The sequence below is a fragment of the Brassica napus genome, unplaced genomic scaffold, assembly GCF_020379485.1.
Source record: "Brassica napus cultivar Da-Ae unplaced genomic scaffold, Da-Ae ScsIHWf_2242;HRSCAF=2895, whole genome shotgun sequence".
Lineage (NCBI taxonomy): Eukaryota > Viridiplantae > Streptophyta > Magnoliopsida > Brassicales > Brassicaceae > Brassica > Brassica napus.
Genome location: NW_026015639.1, coordinates 22,639 through 39,418, shown reverse-complemented (window position 1 = coordinate 39,418; position 16,780 = coordinate 22,639). Strand labels below are relative to the sequence as shown.

The following is a 16,780-nucleotide window of genomic DNA, read 5'->3' as shown; positions in this document are numbered from 1 at the left end:
GCGGCGAAGAAGAATCTTTGCCATCACCGCAGCAGAATACGCAGCAGAAGTATTCAATAGTCCATCGTTCGTCGGCGAGACTCCCTGTAAGGACATGGGAATGGACTTTGGCTGATGATCTTGCATATTTGCATTGCTTTAAGTCTCCATTTTGCACATAATGATCATATAGATTAGGATTAGCATCTTTAGGATTCATATTGCATTCATATGTCTTTATCAGGTATTGGAGTGTCCTATGGAGTGATTGGAGGTGTTTGGAAACATTTTGGTTAAAAAGGAGTGAATAATGAACATTTTTCCGGATCTGACGAGTTCAACTCGGTGTTAGCCACACGGGTTCACTCACCCGCGTCGCCGAGTCGAGAGGACGTAACATGAGCTCCAGCGCGGGTCGAACAACGCGGGATCCATTACCCGCGCGCATGAAGAAGCAGCATCATCGACGATCCAACGCGGCTTGGATCACGCGGGATGGCCTACCCGCACGCACGAGAATGGAGCTTCTCGACGTCTTGACGCAGGTTGAGCTCACGCGGGTTCCCTTACCCGCATCACGAAGAGAAGGAACCGATAGAGTCACGCGGGATGGAGCCACACGGGATCGCCTACCCGCGCGCATGAGTAGAAGCCTTGACGACGATCCGACGCGGGTTGGCTGACGTGGGTTGTGCCCGTCCATTTCTACCCGAGTCAAAACTTATCTTTAGTCAGATTTTAATGTTTTTTAAGGGGCTTTTTAGACTTTTTAATGAAACCATTAGGTTTACCAATGACATATAAATACTCTTGTAATCCCAAAGTTGAGACTTATCTTGTTTTCTATCTAATCAAAAGGAACCTTTAGGTAAAAGACCTAATCTTGATCATTATCCTTTGGGATTGCTTTGTTAATTTGATCACTAATCATGATTAACACCAAATCATCATTGATTCTTGGGTTTATCATGAAGATTAGTGAGTAGTCATATTTGGATTCATGGGTTAGGAAGACTAAGGGTGATTAGGCTAGATCTAAGGTGTTGTAGCACAGATCCATCTTGTTCCTTGCTAGTAAAGTGCTTTAATACAGTTTTAGAGTTGGCCTCTCTAAAGTTGAGCTTTAGGCATTTCATACCCGAAGGTGTTCGATGAAATGCATGAACCAACTCTACTAAGCTTTTAACATTCTTTACCAAAGAGATTTGATGTTAAAGATGTTAAGATGGCTTAGATAATATTCAACCAAGAAATGGACTTGAAATTAATGATTGCTTAGATAATATTCAACCAAAGAAATTTGATGCTTGAGTTATCTTAGTGAATGAACATTCATCTAGAGATAGAGTTTGTTTAGGATTGTGTCTAGGTCTAAGGTTGATAGATTGATTGAAAGATACTACCTTTAGATTGAAACTTGATCACCCAAGGTCAATTTCCTTAGCCTATGAATTCTCCCATCTCATAAGAAAGAAAAGCTTTGTTCTTTATTGCATTTTAGTAGTATTCTAGTTCAAAATCATCTTGCCAATTGATAGCATTTAGATTAAGCATGGTCTTTCATTCTCTTTGCTTTAGAATCACTTAGACATGGTTGACATCCTTTATACTATAACATTTGATTAGGAGCCTTGAAAACTCCTAACATCAAATTGGCGCCGTTGCCAAATTCTAAGTTGATTGTGACATTGGGATTTAGTCACTTGCTTGAGACTAAGTCAATTTTTATTTAATTGTGTTATTGCTTCTCTTTCTTTTTCTCCCTTTGCATTTCAGGTGTATGATCACAAGAAGCAGAGATGCAACAAACCTAGTTCCAAGAGTGGAAGACATTAGAGCACTTGAGAGGGAGATTGCAAGACAGAGAAGAGAAGTAGAGCAACAGGCTCACTTGCAAAGGTTGGGATTTGATATGGAGAATCTGCCTCAAGATGGTGATGCCCTAGGGGGCATTGATCCAAGAGCTGATCACCTTCAACCACAGCGCCAGCCACAACATCCACCGCGCCAAGCTCGTGCCATTGAAGCCTATGATCACCTCACATTAATGGTCATAGGTTGGGAATCAGAGCACCACCAGTGGAGAACAACAACTTTGAGATCAAGTCAGGACTGCTCAACACCATAGAGAACAACAAGTATCATGGTCTTGCTGCTGAAGACCCTTTTGATCACTTGTACAAGTTTGATAAATATTGTGGCTTGTCCAAGACTAATGGTATTTCTGAAGATGCTTTCAAGTTGAAGCTGTTCCCTTTCTCTTTGGGAGACAAGGCACACCAGTGGGAGAAGACTCTCCCAAGTGACACTGTCACTACTTGGGAAGAGTGTAAGAGAGCTTTCCTGGACAAGTTCTTCTCTACTTCAAGAACAACTAAGATCAAGAATGAAATATCTGGGTTTCAACAGAAAGGTCTAGAGAGCTTCAGTGAAGCATGGGAGAGGTTCAAGGGCTAATGTTCTCAATGCCCTCATCATGGTTTCAGCAAGGAGAGTTTGCTTAGCATTTTCTATAGAGGAGCTCTACCACAGTGCAGAAACATGCTTGATACTGCCAGCAATGGTTTCTTCTTGGGAAGAACTGAGGAAGAGGCAGAGGAACTAGTAGAGAACATGGCCAAGAGTGACTCGGTGTACAGTGAGGAGCATGATAGGGTCAACAGAAGTGATGATCAGCAGACAAAGAAAGAGATCAAGTCCTTGCAAGAGAAGATGGATTTGCTTCTTTCCAACCAAGCTAAACAGGAGCAGATGAACTTTGTGGGTGGTCCTAGTCAAGAGGTTCCTCCTAAGGTCAATGAGGTTGATGGTTTTGAAGGCCAAGAAGAGCTATGCTTCATCAACAACAATGGTACTTGGTACAGGAAGAAACCTAACTTTCAGTACAACAACTACCAGCAAAGGTCTTACTCCAACAACCAGCAAGGAGGCTACCAGCCAAAGCAGAACATTCAGCAAGGGGCTATCAGCCTAGGTAAAACATCCCTCCTGGTTTCAACAATCACAGCAATCAGTCTACTCAAGTCCAAGGAAGTTCTTCACAAGCTCCAGCTTCAGATACAAGTGTGGATGCAAAGTTCAAAAAACTCTTGGATTTTCAGGTAAAGAATGAGAAAACAATGGGCTATGAGTTCAAGAACATTCACTCCAAGATTGATGGAAGCTACAATGAGCTCAACAACAAGATCCGAAATTTGGAGAACCAGTTTGCTTCTTTGAATTCTCAGCCAAGTCGCCAACAAGGGTCATTACCTGGAAAGCCAGAGCAAATCCCATGGAAACAATGAAGGCAATCACCCTACAGAGTGGTAGAGAGTTGCCTCCAAGAGTTCTCACCAAGGATGGTGAAAAACAAGGTGGGGAGGTGGCCATAAACATTGATGATGAAGTGGTGATTGTAGATGAGAAGGTTGATGAAGAGATTCTGGAAAAGATTGTTGAAGCTAAGGGTAAAGGGAAGGTTGGACAGGAAAAGAGGACAGTGAAACATGGTGAAACTGCTACTCCAACGAAGGAATCCTCTTTTGTTCCTCCTCCCTATGAGCCAAAGCTGCCATTCCCTGGAAGATTCAAAAGACAGCTATTGGAGAAGTACAGGGCACTCTTTGAGAAACAAATGAGTGAAGTTCAGGTCACAATGCCCATCATTGATGCTTTTATGTTTGTCCCTCAGTACGGAAAATTCTTGAAAGATGTTGTGGCTGCAAAAAAGAAAGAGATAGAAGGTATGATGATCTTAACACACGAATGCAGCGCCATTATCCAGAGGTTAGATGTTCCAAGAAAGCTAGAAGATCCAGGATGTTTCACCTTACCTTGTGCTCTAGGACCTATGGTGTTTGAGCGGTGTCTATGCGATCTTGGAGCTAGTGTCAGCTTGATGCCTTTGTTTATTGCAAAAAAGCTTGGATTTACTCAATACAAGAAGTGTAGACTCTCTTTGGTGTTGGCTGATAGATCAGTAAAGATTCCTGTTGGTATCCTAGAAGACCTTCCCTTGATGGTTGGTAACTTTGAGATCCCTACTAATTTTGTTGTGTTGGAGATGGGTGAGGAAGCCAGAGACCCTTTGATCCTTGGAAGACCATTCTTACCACAGCAGGAGCTTTTGTGAATGTTAGAGAAGGAAAGATTGATCTTCATCTTTGAAAAGGGAACATCGTCCACTTCGACATCAATGAAGTGATGAAGAGGCCAACCATTCAGAACCAAGTTTTCTACATAGATGAAATGGATGCTCTAGCTGATGAGCTTCTAGAGGAGTTGGCACTTGAAGACCCTCTACAGCATGCTTTAACAATTGAAAGAGAGGTCCAAGTGATTGAGAACAAGAAAAGTGATGCCTATGTGAAGGTGTTGGATTCTCACAAGGAGATTGGTGGTGAGGATCAGAATGAGGAGCTTACACATGAGATTCAACATGCTGCCTCAGCTACTCAACAAGAAGACATTCATCAAGAGGACTGGAGTGAACTCAAGGCGCCTAAAGTGGAGCTTAAACCTCTTCCCCAAGGTGTAAGGTATGCTTTTCTTGGCCCTAATGAGACTTACCCTGTCATAGTGAGTAGTGAACTGAATGAAAATGAATTGTCTAAACTTTTGAATGAACTGAAAAAGTATAGAAAGACAATAGGCTACTCACTAGATGATATTAAAGGGTTGTCACCTTCTTCATGCATGCATAGGATACATCTAGAGGATGAATCTATGACTTCTATAGAACATCAAAGAAGGTTGAACCCCAACTTGAAAGATGTTGTTAAGAAAGAGATTCTAAAACTCCTAGATGCAGGAGTAATCTATCCTATTTCGGATAGCAAATGGGTGTCTCCTGTGCATGTTGTCCCAAAAAAGGGTGGAATAACTGTGGTTAAAAATGATAAGAATGAACTAATTCCAACAAGAACAATAACAGGACATAGGATGTGCATAGATTATAGAAAATTAAACTCAGCATCTAGAAAGGATCATTTTCCATTGCCATTCATTGATCAAATGCTTGAGAGACTTGCAAATCATCTCTATTATTGATTTCTTGATGGGTATTCAGGGTTCTTCCAAATACCCATACATCCAAATGATCAAGAGAAAACAACATTCACATGCCCTTATGGTACTTTTGCTTATCGAAGGATGCCATTTGGGCTATGTAATGCTCCAGCCACCTTCCAAAGGTGCATGATGTCTATTTTCTCTGATCTTATAGAAGATGTTGTGGAGGTGTTCATGGATGACTTCTCCGTCTACGGATCTTCGTTTTCTGCTTGTTTGTCCAATCTTAGCAGGGTCCTAAAGCGATGTGAAGACATCAACCTTGTGCTGAACTGGGAAAAGTGTCACTTCATGGTTAAAGAAGGGATTGTGCTTGGACACAAGATTTCAGAGAAAGAGATTGAGGTGGAAAAGGCTAAGATTGAAGTGATGGTTGGGTTAGCTCCACCAAAGACAGTGAAAGATATTAGAAGCTTCCTTGGTCATGCTGGGTTCTATAGAAGATTCATCAAAGACTTCTCCATGATAGCTAGGCCAATGACTAAGCTTCTATGCAAGGAAGCTACATTCAACTTTAATTGGGAATGTCTATAAGCATTCAAGAAGTTGAAGGACAAGCTGGTTAGTGCCCCCATTGTGCAGCCACAAGATTGGGATCTTCCCTTTGAGATCATGTGTGATGCTAGTGACTATGCTGTGGGAGCTGTTCTTGGCCAAAAGAAGGACAAGAAGACTCATGTGATCTACTATGCGAGTAAAACTCTTGATGAAGCCCAAATGAAGTATGCTACAACTGAGAAGGAGCTGCTAGCCATTGTCTATGCCTTTGAGAAGTTCAGAAGCTATTTGGTTGGGTCAAAAGTCATAGTCCACACTGATCATACTGCATTAAGACACCTCATGGCCAAGAAGGATGCTAAGCCAAGGCTGTTGAGGTGGATCTTGCTGTTACAAGAGTTTGACCTTGAGATCAAAGACAAGCCATGAGTTGAGAATGGTGTAGCTGATCACTTGTCTAGACTGAAGATTGAGTGTGGGATCCCCATTGATGAAGGGCTTCCAGAAGAACAAATCATGGCAATTAGAACAGTGGTAGCAGTTTGTGATACTGGAAAGAAGCTTGAAGAGGTGAAGGCAAATGAAGAGAAAGGCCCTTGGTATGCTGATTTGGTGTACTACTTAGCTTGTGGAAGAGAACCAATGGGTCTTGAAGGATATGCCAAGAAGAAGTTCTACAAAGATGTGAAGAGATACTATTGGGATGAGCCTTACCTCTACGTCCTTTGTAGAGATCAACTCTATAGAAGAGTAGTAGCTGAAGAAGAAGTTGAAGGGATCCTTACACACTGTCATGGATCATCCTATGGAGGCCATTTCGCTACTTTCAAGACTGTTTCGAAGGTGTTACAAGCTGGGTTTTGGTGGCCTCATATATTCAAAGACACTCAAGACTTTGTCGCTAAGTATGATTCATGCCAAAGGAGAGGGAACATCACCAAAATGAATGTGATGCCTCAAAACCCAATTCTAGAAGTGGAGGTGTTTGATGTATGGGGTATTGATTTCATGGGACCATTCCCATCATCTTTTGGCAATAAATACATCCTCGTAGCTGTTGACTATGTCTCCAAGTGGGTGGCAGCTGTAGCAAGTCCCACCAATGATTCTAGAGTGGTGATCAAGATGTTCAAGAGCACCATCTTTCCAAGATTTGGAGTCCCAAGAGTTGTGATCAGTGATGGAGGATCTCATTTCATCAACAAGCTGTTTGAGAATCTTCTCAAGAAGAATGGTGTGAAGCATAAGGTTGATACCCCTTACCATCCTCAAACAAGTGGTCAAGTTGAGATCTCCAACAGAGAAATTAAGTCTATTTTGGAGAAAACTATGGGAACTACAAGAAAGGATTGGTCTATCAAGCTAGATGATGCACTTTTGGCTTATAGGACTGCTTACAAGACTCCTTCGGGAACCACACCTTTCAACCTTGTGTATGGAAAGGCTTGTCATCTACCAGTTGAGCTTGAGTACAAGGCATTGTGGGCTGTTAAGTTGCTAAATTTCGTTATCAAGAGTGCCAAAGAGAAGAGACTTCTCCAACTCAATGAGCTTGATGAGATTAGACTGGATGCTTTTGAGAACTCAAGGATTTATAAGGAGAAAACCAAAGCTTTTCATGACAAGAAGATCTTGAAGAGAGAATTCAGTGCTGGAGATCAAGTGCTTCTCTACAAATCTAGACTGAAGTTGTTTCCTGGGAAGCTCAAGTCAAGATGGTCCGGTCCTTTCAAGATAAAGGAAGTTAGGCCATATGGGGCAATTGTGTTATGGGACAAGAATGGTGGAGACTTTACAGTCAATGGACAAAGAGTTAAGCTCTACATGGGAACCACAATGGAGGAGGAAAGAATCTCGGTTTCACTCTCCGACCCCGTCACCACCTAGCCAAAGGAAAACAAAGTCAAGCTAGAGACTTAAAACAAGCTCACTTGGGAGGAAGTCCCATGTCTATCCTTGTACATAAAAAAAAAATGGTATGGAGTAACTCACGCGGGATAGCTTACCCGCATGACGCGAGCTGAAGAGATCTCTAGAGGAGCCAATGTGGGTTAAGCGACGCGGGTTCCCTTACCCGCTCGCACGAATTTGGTCGGTGACGAAAATCTCACGCGGGTTGAGGTCACGCGGGTTCCTCTACCCGCTCGCACGACAGTTGCATTCGGAGATATTATGACGCAGGGTGACGCACGCGGGGTCGCACGAGTTTCTCCCACCCGCGTCGACGGGTCAAAACCCGCTCAGGTATGATTTCTACCCTTAAACCCGGTGACCTGACCCGACAAACCGACCCGGTTCAACCCTAAAACACCCCCTACCCGCGTCTCTCTCTCCCTTTTCCTCTATCTCTCTTTCACAAAACATCCAAACCTCCCACACCAAATCACCCCATATCTTACTCAATTCTCCACCAAATCACTCCATTCTTTTTCTTGAATCCAAGCTTTCGCCCCTGTAGTCTGTTTTCTTGATTCAACTTGTCATTTCCTTTCATCCAAAGAAAAGTATTGTATCACAAGGATCAATTTCGTAGGCCTCATGAACCCTAGAAATTTGAACTTGAAATTTGATCTTTCTCTTGCTTAATTCTTGTGAAATAGACTAGAGAAAGCTAATATATCATGTTGGGTTGTTGATTCTATGGTGAATTTGAGTTGAATTTGAACTTTAAAAATTAGGGTTCATGAGATTTGGGGATTTTTCGAAAATACTATAATTCTATATGACTTTGGCTTGGTTTGGTTAGTTAGGGAGTTTGAGAACTTAATTAGAGAACTTTCTAATTGAAGAACTCATTTGATGCTTAAATTTTGCTTAAAAGCATTATTCTTTGCTTACATCCATCTCTTGTGGCCTTATATCAATAACTTGTGTGCAATGTGATAGTTTTGCTTAAGCTAAGTGATCATGAATTGAATTAACATTTGCATTATCAAGTTTCCTACTTCCATTTGCTTATCCTTTTCCAAGGTTTGATATTGTCAGGTACAAATGGGGAGAAATGATCAACACAAGATAGAGACCGAGAAACAAGAACTTGCCAAGCAAGAGACTGCTAGACATAGGAAGCCTTTAACCTCCGAATCTACAACGGGAGGAACTTCTAGGCAACAAGCCTTGGCGGCAAAGAAGAGAGATGGCAAGCGGGTTATAACTGCCGAGGGATTGGATGCTAGCGGTAGAAGGCCAGCCCATCCCAAAAGATCTAAGGAACCAAAAGGCAAGGGGGTAGCTCTTCCTCAAGTGGAGGAAAATGAAGACATCACTGAAGAAGACCAGCTCCCCTCAAGAAAGCCAAAGTGATTAAAGGGAAGAAGGTTGATACTGAGAGGGATAGAACCAAGACACCAACTGAAGATGAGCTATATGGGCATTTGAAGAATGGTGTGTTGTGGCCTCCAACTCGATTTACGGATATCAAGATTATGGAAGAGTTGGAGATAGGTGACGACATTAAGCAAATGTTGGAGCACATGAACATGCAAAGCTTATTCACTATGGTCTACCCTACCTATGAAGATGAGTCATGTTAGTTCTTGGCATCATTAGAGGCCACCTTTCACACCACCAAACATGTGAGGCAAGGATGGGGAAAGATCAAATTCAAGATCCATGGGAAGGTTTACTACATGACCTTCAAGGAGGTTGGACAAACACTTTGTCTTAAGGATTTGGAGGAATCATCCATCCCCATATCTTATGATGCAACTAAGGAGGAGAACATTGCCAAAATGGTTTGGAAGGTGTTGGCGGGGAAGAGTCGCAAGGCAAGCCGCGACAAGAACGCCTCTATTCGCCATCCTTCCGTGCGCTATCTCCACCGGTTGATTGTCCACACCATTTTCCCAAGGAAAGAACCAGACACTGTTAATGATGAGGAGCTACAACTTCTTCACCAAACCGTCCAACATTATGCTCACCCATCTCAGTTGCCTCTTGTCAGCACTGATTTCTACAAGAATTTTGGAATGGTGGGATTCTTTGTGAAGCACCTCATCCACTACAAAGAGTGGGCTTGGACAACGAGTGACACGAAACCTCAGATTGGAATTGGTGGCTTGATAACTCCACTGATTAAGTTCAAGGATATACCCTTAGAAGATGATCCAACTGGTCCTGCTTTCATGGATGGAAGCTACTTGAAGAAAGCTCAGTACTTCAGTGGAAGGTTCGAGGGAACTTGTGTCTACTCTTACCTACAGTCTACAAAGGAGGTTGAAGTGCTTCTCCCAAATTGGGACCTCACGAGCTTGACGCGACCAGGAGCTATTAGCTTTGATATTGGGGAAGAACACCTCCTTGAACCCCATGGTACTCTAGGCCCCATGAGATCTCCCAAGAAGAAGAAGACTGCAAATAGATGTGGTGTGTTCCAAGAGGACACTTCCGGTTTAAACTCTGAGCTCCTCTTTGGTCCTCCTCGTTACCACTTTGAGCAACGTCCTGGAGCCTTACCGAATGGTCCCCGTTGCCAAGCTCATGAGCATATTGGCAACCTCCAAAGGTGGAACAAAGCTCAGGACAGAACTATCTTCAAGCTCAAGGACAAATGTAAGAAGTTGAGTAAGACTGTGAAGAGGCAAGCAGAAGCTTCAGCTCAGTTCATGAAGAAGGTGGCTGATATACTGACTAGAGGAGCTGTGGCAGGATGCTCATCATCAGACTTTGACTTCCTTACCCCCAGCCGCAGCCCCCAATAGATCCTTTGGCACTCAGTTTTCCCGCCACCAAGAAACAGCTGCTCCGCCGGAAGAGAAACCCACCAGCTCAACCATCCGATTCAGGAAACAAATCTCCATCCCTTGCCTCGACAGATAAGGAAGCTGACACCGAGGATGAGGCATCGGCCTCTTCCCACGCTCCCTATTGAGGTACTCCTCCACCTTTCCATTGTATATACCAGTTTTTCTTTGCATTTATCTCTATTTTCGGTATCTACTTCAACTTCCTAACACAGAGACTGTGTGAACTAAGTTTGGGGGAGGTACCAAGTATTTGATCATATTTTATTTGATGATTTGAGTCTCACGCATTGCATTGTACATACATATATGCATAGAAAAACCAAAAAAATTAAAAAATTTGAAAAACACAAAAAGAAACATGTAGTTGCATCACTTGCACTTTTAGGATTGAGTCTAGAGCATATAGGTTGCATTTCACTTGCATTAGGAACAATGATTTAAAATGCCTTGTAAAGTAACTCTTGTCTAGAACTCAAAGTGACACCCAAGTTAAACATATCAAGTATCTTAAGCATCTCTTGAAAGCCTTGCACGTTTCGAGCCTTGAAAACTCTTCTTGAAACTTGTTTGCTTGCTTGATATTGGCATTGTTCTTAAGATCAGCTCCAATCTGAACTTGGCTTGAATGAACTTAATCTCTCTTGCATATGGGCATTTGCACACTTGATCATGGATCTCATACACATTTGGGTTATCTTCTTCATTTATACCAATCTTTGTTAACCCAAATGGCACTCCACACCCTACAACCCTAACCATTCTTTGAGACCAAACAGTGAATTGCATGAGTGAGACCTCTTTTGATAGCTTGTCATGTGCAAAATCTTGAGAGTATTGGAGGCGACATAGATTGGTTCTCATCTCTTGCTAGCAAAATGAGCTAGCATTTGGGAATGGTGAGAGGGGTTTGTGTGTTCTAAATTTCAATATCTTGGGTTTGGGGAGTGAGAAATATGAGAAATATGAACGAAAGAGTGTCAATAGAAAAGAAAACTCTAAGGACAAAAGGAAAGTATGAAGCCTTTAGATTATGTACAAAAGAACCTTCGCCCTTATAAAAAAAAAAAAGAGAAAAGAATCAAAGAGAAGGTGGGGAAGGAAATGAGAAAGAGCTAGAGCATGTAAAAAGTGAATTAAAATCCCTAGTTGGTTGAGTCAAAAGAAAAAGAGAGTTGTTCATTGGGTGAGTGATGTGTGTGGGTGTTATTTTAGTTTTGAGATGATGATAAAAGGGTAGAACTTGTGATAACTTAAAAAAGAAAAAAAGGGGTAGAATGATGAGAATGAATCTATGTATGCATGAGTTGCTTCTAGTCTTAGATAAATTTTGCATAATGATCAAGCTCTTTGTTTTTGAGTGATAACCACCTTGAAATGATAACATTTGAACCCTTCTCTTCATTCATATTAGACCATTGCTTACCTAGCCAAATGATTGAGATCATGTGCCCATTTGTGAGAATTCACCTTGCGTGCGTGTGTGTGAATCAATGTGAGAGCTGGTTGAAGGGACTTGTTAGTTGATGAGTATTGCGACTTGTGAGAGGCATAAGAGTAGGGATAGGCCTAAAGAAGCTAGAGTATAATAAGAGAGTTGCTCATGCTATTTGCTATGTTTCTTTAGGATATTAAGTTGAGTGCTAGGAAGTGTTACTTTTGGCTATGAGTTCCCACCTTCAAACCTCTCTCCTATATGAGTTCTTGCAAGTTCACTTGAGGACAAGTAAAGAACAAGTTTGGGGGAGTTGATATCTTGCATATTTGCATTGTTTTAAGTCTCCATTTTGCACATAATGATCATATAGATTAGGAATTTAGCATCTTTAGGATCTATATTGCATTCATATGTCTTTATTAGGTATTGGAGTGTCCTATGGAGTGATTGGAGGTGTTTGGAAACATTTTGGTTAAAAAGGAGTGAAGAATGAACATTGTTCCGGATCAGACGAGTTCAACTCGGGTTAAGCCAACGCGGGTTCACTCACCCGCTTCGCCGAGTCGAGAGGACGCAACATGAGCTCCAGCGCGGGTCGAACGATGCGGGATCCATTACCCGCGCGCATGAAGAAGCAGCATCATCGACGATCTAACGCGGCTTGGATCACGCGGGATGGCCTACCCGCACGCACGATAATGAAGCTGCTCAACGTCTTGACGCAGGTTGAGCTCACGCGGGTTCCCTTACCCGCGTCACGAAGAGAAGGAACCGATAGAGTCATGCGGGATGGAGCCACGCGGGATCGCCTACCCGCGCGCATGACGGAGAAGCCTCGACGACGATCCGACGCGGGTTGTGCCCGTCCATTTCTACCCGAGTCGAAACTTATCTTTAGTCGGATTTTAATGTTTTTAAGGGGTTTTTTAGACTTTTTAATGGAAACCATTAGGTTTACCAATGACATATAAATACTCTTGTAATCCTAAAGTTGGGACTTATCTTGTTTTCTATCTAATCAAAAAAGAACCTTTAGGTAAAAGACCTAATCTTGATCATTATCCTTTGGGATTGCTTTGTTAATTTGATCACTAATCATGATTAACACCAAATCATCATTGATTTTTGGGTTTATCATGAAGATTAGTGAGTAGTCATATTTGGATTTATGGGTTAGGAAGACTAAGGGTGATTAGGCTAGATCTAAGGTGTTGTAGCACAGATCCATCTTGTTCCTTGCTAGTAAAGTGCTTTAATACAGTTTTAGAGTTGGCCTCTCTAAAGTTGAGCTTTAGGCATTTCACACCCGAAAGGTGTTCGATGAAATGCCTAAACCAACTCTACTAAGCTTTTAACATTCTTTACCAAAGAGGTTTGATGTTAAAGGTGTTAAGATGGCTAATGGACTTGAAATTAATGATTGCTTAGATAATATTCAACCAAAGAAATTTGATGCTTGAGTTATCTTAGTGAATGAGCATTCATCTAGAGATAGAATTTGTTTAGGATTGTGTCTAGGTCTAAGGTTGATAGATTGATTGAAAGATACTACCTTTATATTGAAACTTGATCACCCAAGGTCAATTCCCTTAGCCCATGAATTCTCCCATCTCATAAGAAAGAAAAGCTTTGTTCTTTATTGCATTTTAGTAGTATTTTAGTTCAAATTCATCTTACCAATTGATAGCATTTAGATTAAGCATGGTCTTTCATTCCCTTTGCTTTAGAATCACTTAGAACTGGTTTGACATCCTTTATACTATAACATTTGATTAGGAGCCTTGAAAACTCCTAACATCAGCTGAGGAGTTTGATAAGGATACAAGGGTGAAAAGGACTTTGGGTGAGGAGTTTGGTAAGGATACAGGGGTGAAAAGACTTTGGCTGAGGAGTTTGGTAGTGTCGCTAAAGCTACTGATCTTGATTTCGTATATGTTTCTCCTTCAAAGGCTACTAAGGATGATAAGGATGCTAAGGTTCCTGCCTATAGACGCGGCTGCAGGGGCAGGTGTACTGTAAAGGATGAGGATGCCTCTGATAAGAAAAAAGCAGTGCAGGCAGAGGCTGCGTTGAAGAGGAAGGAGAAGACTGACGCTAAGAGAAAAGAGGCTTAGTTAAAGAAGCAAAAACTGGCTGAGTTAAAGAATCAAGAAGTAGAGGCTAAGAGATAAGAGGCTGAGTTAAAGAAGCAAAAACTGGCTGAGCTAAAGAAGCAAAAACATGTTAAGTTAAAGAAGCAAAAACATGCTTGAGAGGATAGTGAATGTTCTATGAAGAACGACGAAGTTCTTGCGGAAGAGAACGAATTTGCGCCGGAGTCTGATGTCGAGATTCATGAAGTGGTTAGATCTGCCGTAGTCAAGGAATATCGAGAGAAATGTGTTCAATTATCTCCAAAAGGGTTTGCATTGACGGCAGTTTCTTCACCACCAGTTTTTCCGTCCATTGGAGACGATGGAACGACGTGCATGAGGAAGAATGTTAAGCCTTCATCAGCAATATATGACCCTCTAGCACATGTTGATCCGGTGCTATTCGATAAACTGATGCAACACATTAAGGGAATTCCACCCAAACCACCAGCACCAGCAGATAAATCAGCAGTCCTCTCAGCTGATCATGAGAGTGACTTCTACAGCATACTCATCCATGAAAGACCGTGGCCGGAAAAGGAATATGGATGGCTGTTTGATAATGTAAGTCTTTAGTACGGCTGAGTTATATATTATATTACAGCTGAGTTATATATTTGTTTACAGGTGACTTATATATTTGATTACGGCTGACTTGTTAATATTCTTTGTGTAGCATGTCGGTGCGTATATAAAGGTCCTCATTAAAAGGTCCATGCGAAATTCCACCCCATTCTGGTCCAAGCGGATTGCCTTCATTGACGTTTGGGTGTTAAGTTTTTGGATTCACGATTTCAAGCAGTTCAAGATAAAACCTAGTATGATCAAGTTCAAAGGCAATGGTTATGAATATCTAATAAACGGTAAGCTTCCCCTTGAATGTCCAACAAACTTGAAGTGGTATGAAGATGTGGATCACTTGTACGGATGTCTTCAAACCGGCGGAAATCACTGGGTGGCGTTTCACATGGATCTGAAGAAGGAGAAGATTGATTGCTACGATCCAATCTTTGGACATGCAACACCCAAAAGTGAGCAGAGAATACTATATTCATTTAAACCGCTAACGCTTATGCTTTCCGTGATGTTGAGTGAACTTATTCCTGCCAATCTCCGATCCCCTAGTAAGAAGAAGTTCGCATTCAGAAGGAGAAGCAAAAGATACACTCCACAAAACACCCAGATTGGCGATTGTGGGGTGTATTCGTTGAAGTTTGTGGAGTGTCTAGCGCTTGGTGTAACTTTTGATGGGATAAACGATAACAATATTCAAGGTTTAAGGGTGAAGATGGCAGCAGAGATCCTCGATGAAGGAGGAATAATGCGATGAACAATTTGATGTCCAATTGAACCTGTGTTTGTTATTTTGTACTTGACTTAAGTTATTAAGTATTTGACTTTAGCAAATATATCTCAGTCATATCGTTTTTATAACTCAGCAATACCCCAAACATACTCTAAAATCGAAAATGTTCATATAAGTCAGCTGTTACGCTATTATAACTCAGCCATACCTCAAACATACACTAGAATAAAAAAAATGAAATGTTTATACTTTAAAATGTTATATTGAAACTCCAATTATCAATTTGAAGTGAATATATAATCAACTGAATGTGTCTTCTTTATTGAATTTACGAGTTTAAAATCGATCATGTTCTTGATGTATACGTTGTCATACGATTACTTAAAACCTTACATTTAGATATAAGGTGTGACCAATATTTAAAACTCGTAAACTGTTATTGTGTTATTTATCATGAATTTGTGTTATTTATTATATTTCTTGCACCATAAATCCAAATCCTAAACCAAAATCCCCAAAAAGCAAACCTAAACCCTAAATAAGCAACCCTAAACCCCAATTACTAAGTCAGCCGTAAATGTTAAAGTAACTCGGCCGTGAAGTATAACTGAATCTTGACGTTTGGCGGGAAAAAGATAACTGAATCTTGGGAAATTTTAACTCGTGACGTTTGACGTTCTATATACCTCTCTATATATTGTCCTCTCTCTTAAACCTTTTCTTACGCCTTTCTCTCTCTAGAAATAACCTAAACAAAATCTCTCTATCCCCATCAAAAGTTATGCCGATTGTTCTTGGTAATTCAACGAGGTTAGAGAACAATGTCAATGCGATACTAAGCTCTGCAAGTCGTGAAAACCTCTGTCTTCTATACCCTGGTCCGGGTGACTTGCTTGACACAACCAGCACTACCTGGTTCAAATTTTTAAGTGATCTCTCCCTCGTCATCCCGTCGATTCTTGTAGAAGGATGGGTTCATGATTGGCCGACATACCGCGCCATTCCCAATCATATTAAGGAACACTGGTTTCTTCAACTCGCTGTAAGGACGGGATATGTGTCCATATTAGATATATTAATAGTTTGTCCACTCTGTCTACATTAGCTGTGTTCTTAACATCAGTTTTGTAATATTTTTTGTTGTAGCGCAAAAGCACGTGGGATCGAAGGCATAATTCGACAGTTTGGACACATTTTAATCTTGTGGCCAGAACGCTATTTTGTTGCCAGATGCGCCATTTCTAGAGTTTGGCGTGATCTCGTCCACATGTTTGAAGAGTTTGGTCCTGACAATTTTGGTTTCTGAGAGTGATGCGTTGTCTGTATTTTGAACCTGATATTTTATGTTTCTGAATGTAATTCGACATGTCGAATTCGTATTAACTTATGTATTGTAATTCAGCCGTATCTGTTAACATAACTCAGCCACAACTTTAAGTTAACTCAGTCAAAACGTATAAGGTAATTCAGCTGTGAATGTTAATATAACTCAGCCACAACGTTAAGTTAACTCAGCCAAAACGTACTAATCTAACTCAGTCGTGAATGTTTTAGTGAAGGTCTATACCACAACGTAGATTATCGCTCGCCCATTTCATTATTAATGAGACGTTTCCACTTGTTTGATTGGACT

General features: G+C 41.3%; 1 non-coding gene across 1 annotated transcript; it reads right to left on the bottom strand.

The window, feature by feature from the left end:
• Positions 1 to 2,355: 2,355 nt before the first annotated feature.
• LOC125600410 lies at positions 2,356 to 2,462 on the bottom strand. The gene has a single exon (XR_007333786.1). It is a non-coding gene; the product is annotated as a small nucleolar RNA R71 (small nucleolar RNA).
• Positions 2,463 to 16,780: the final 14,318 nt, after the last annotated feature.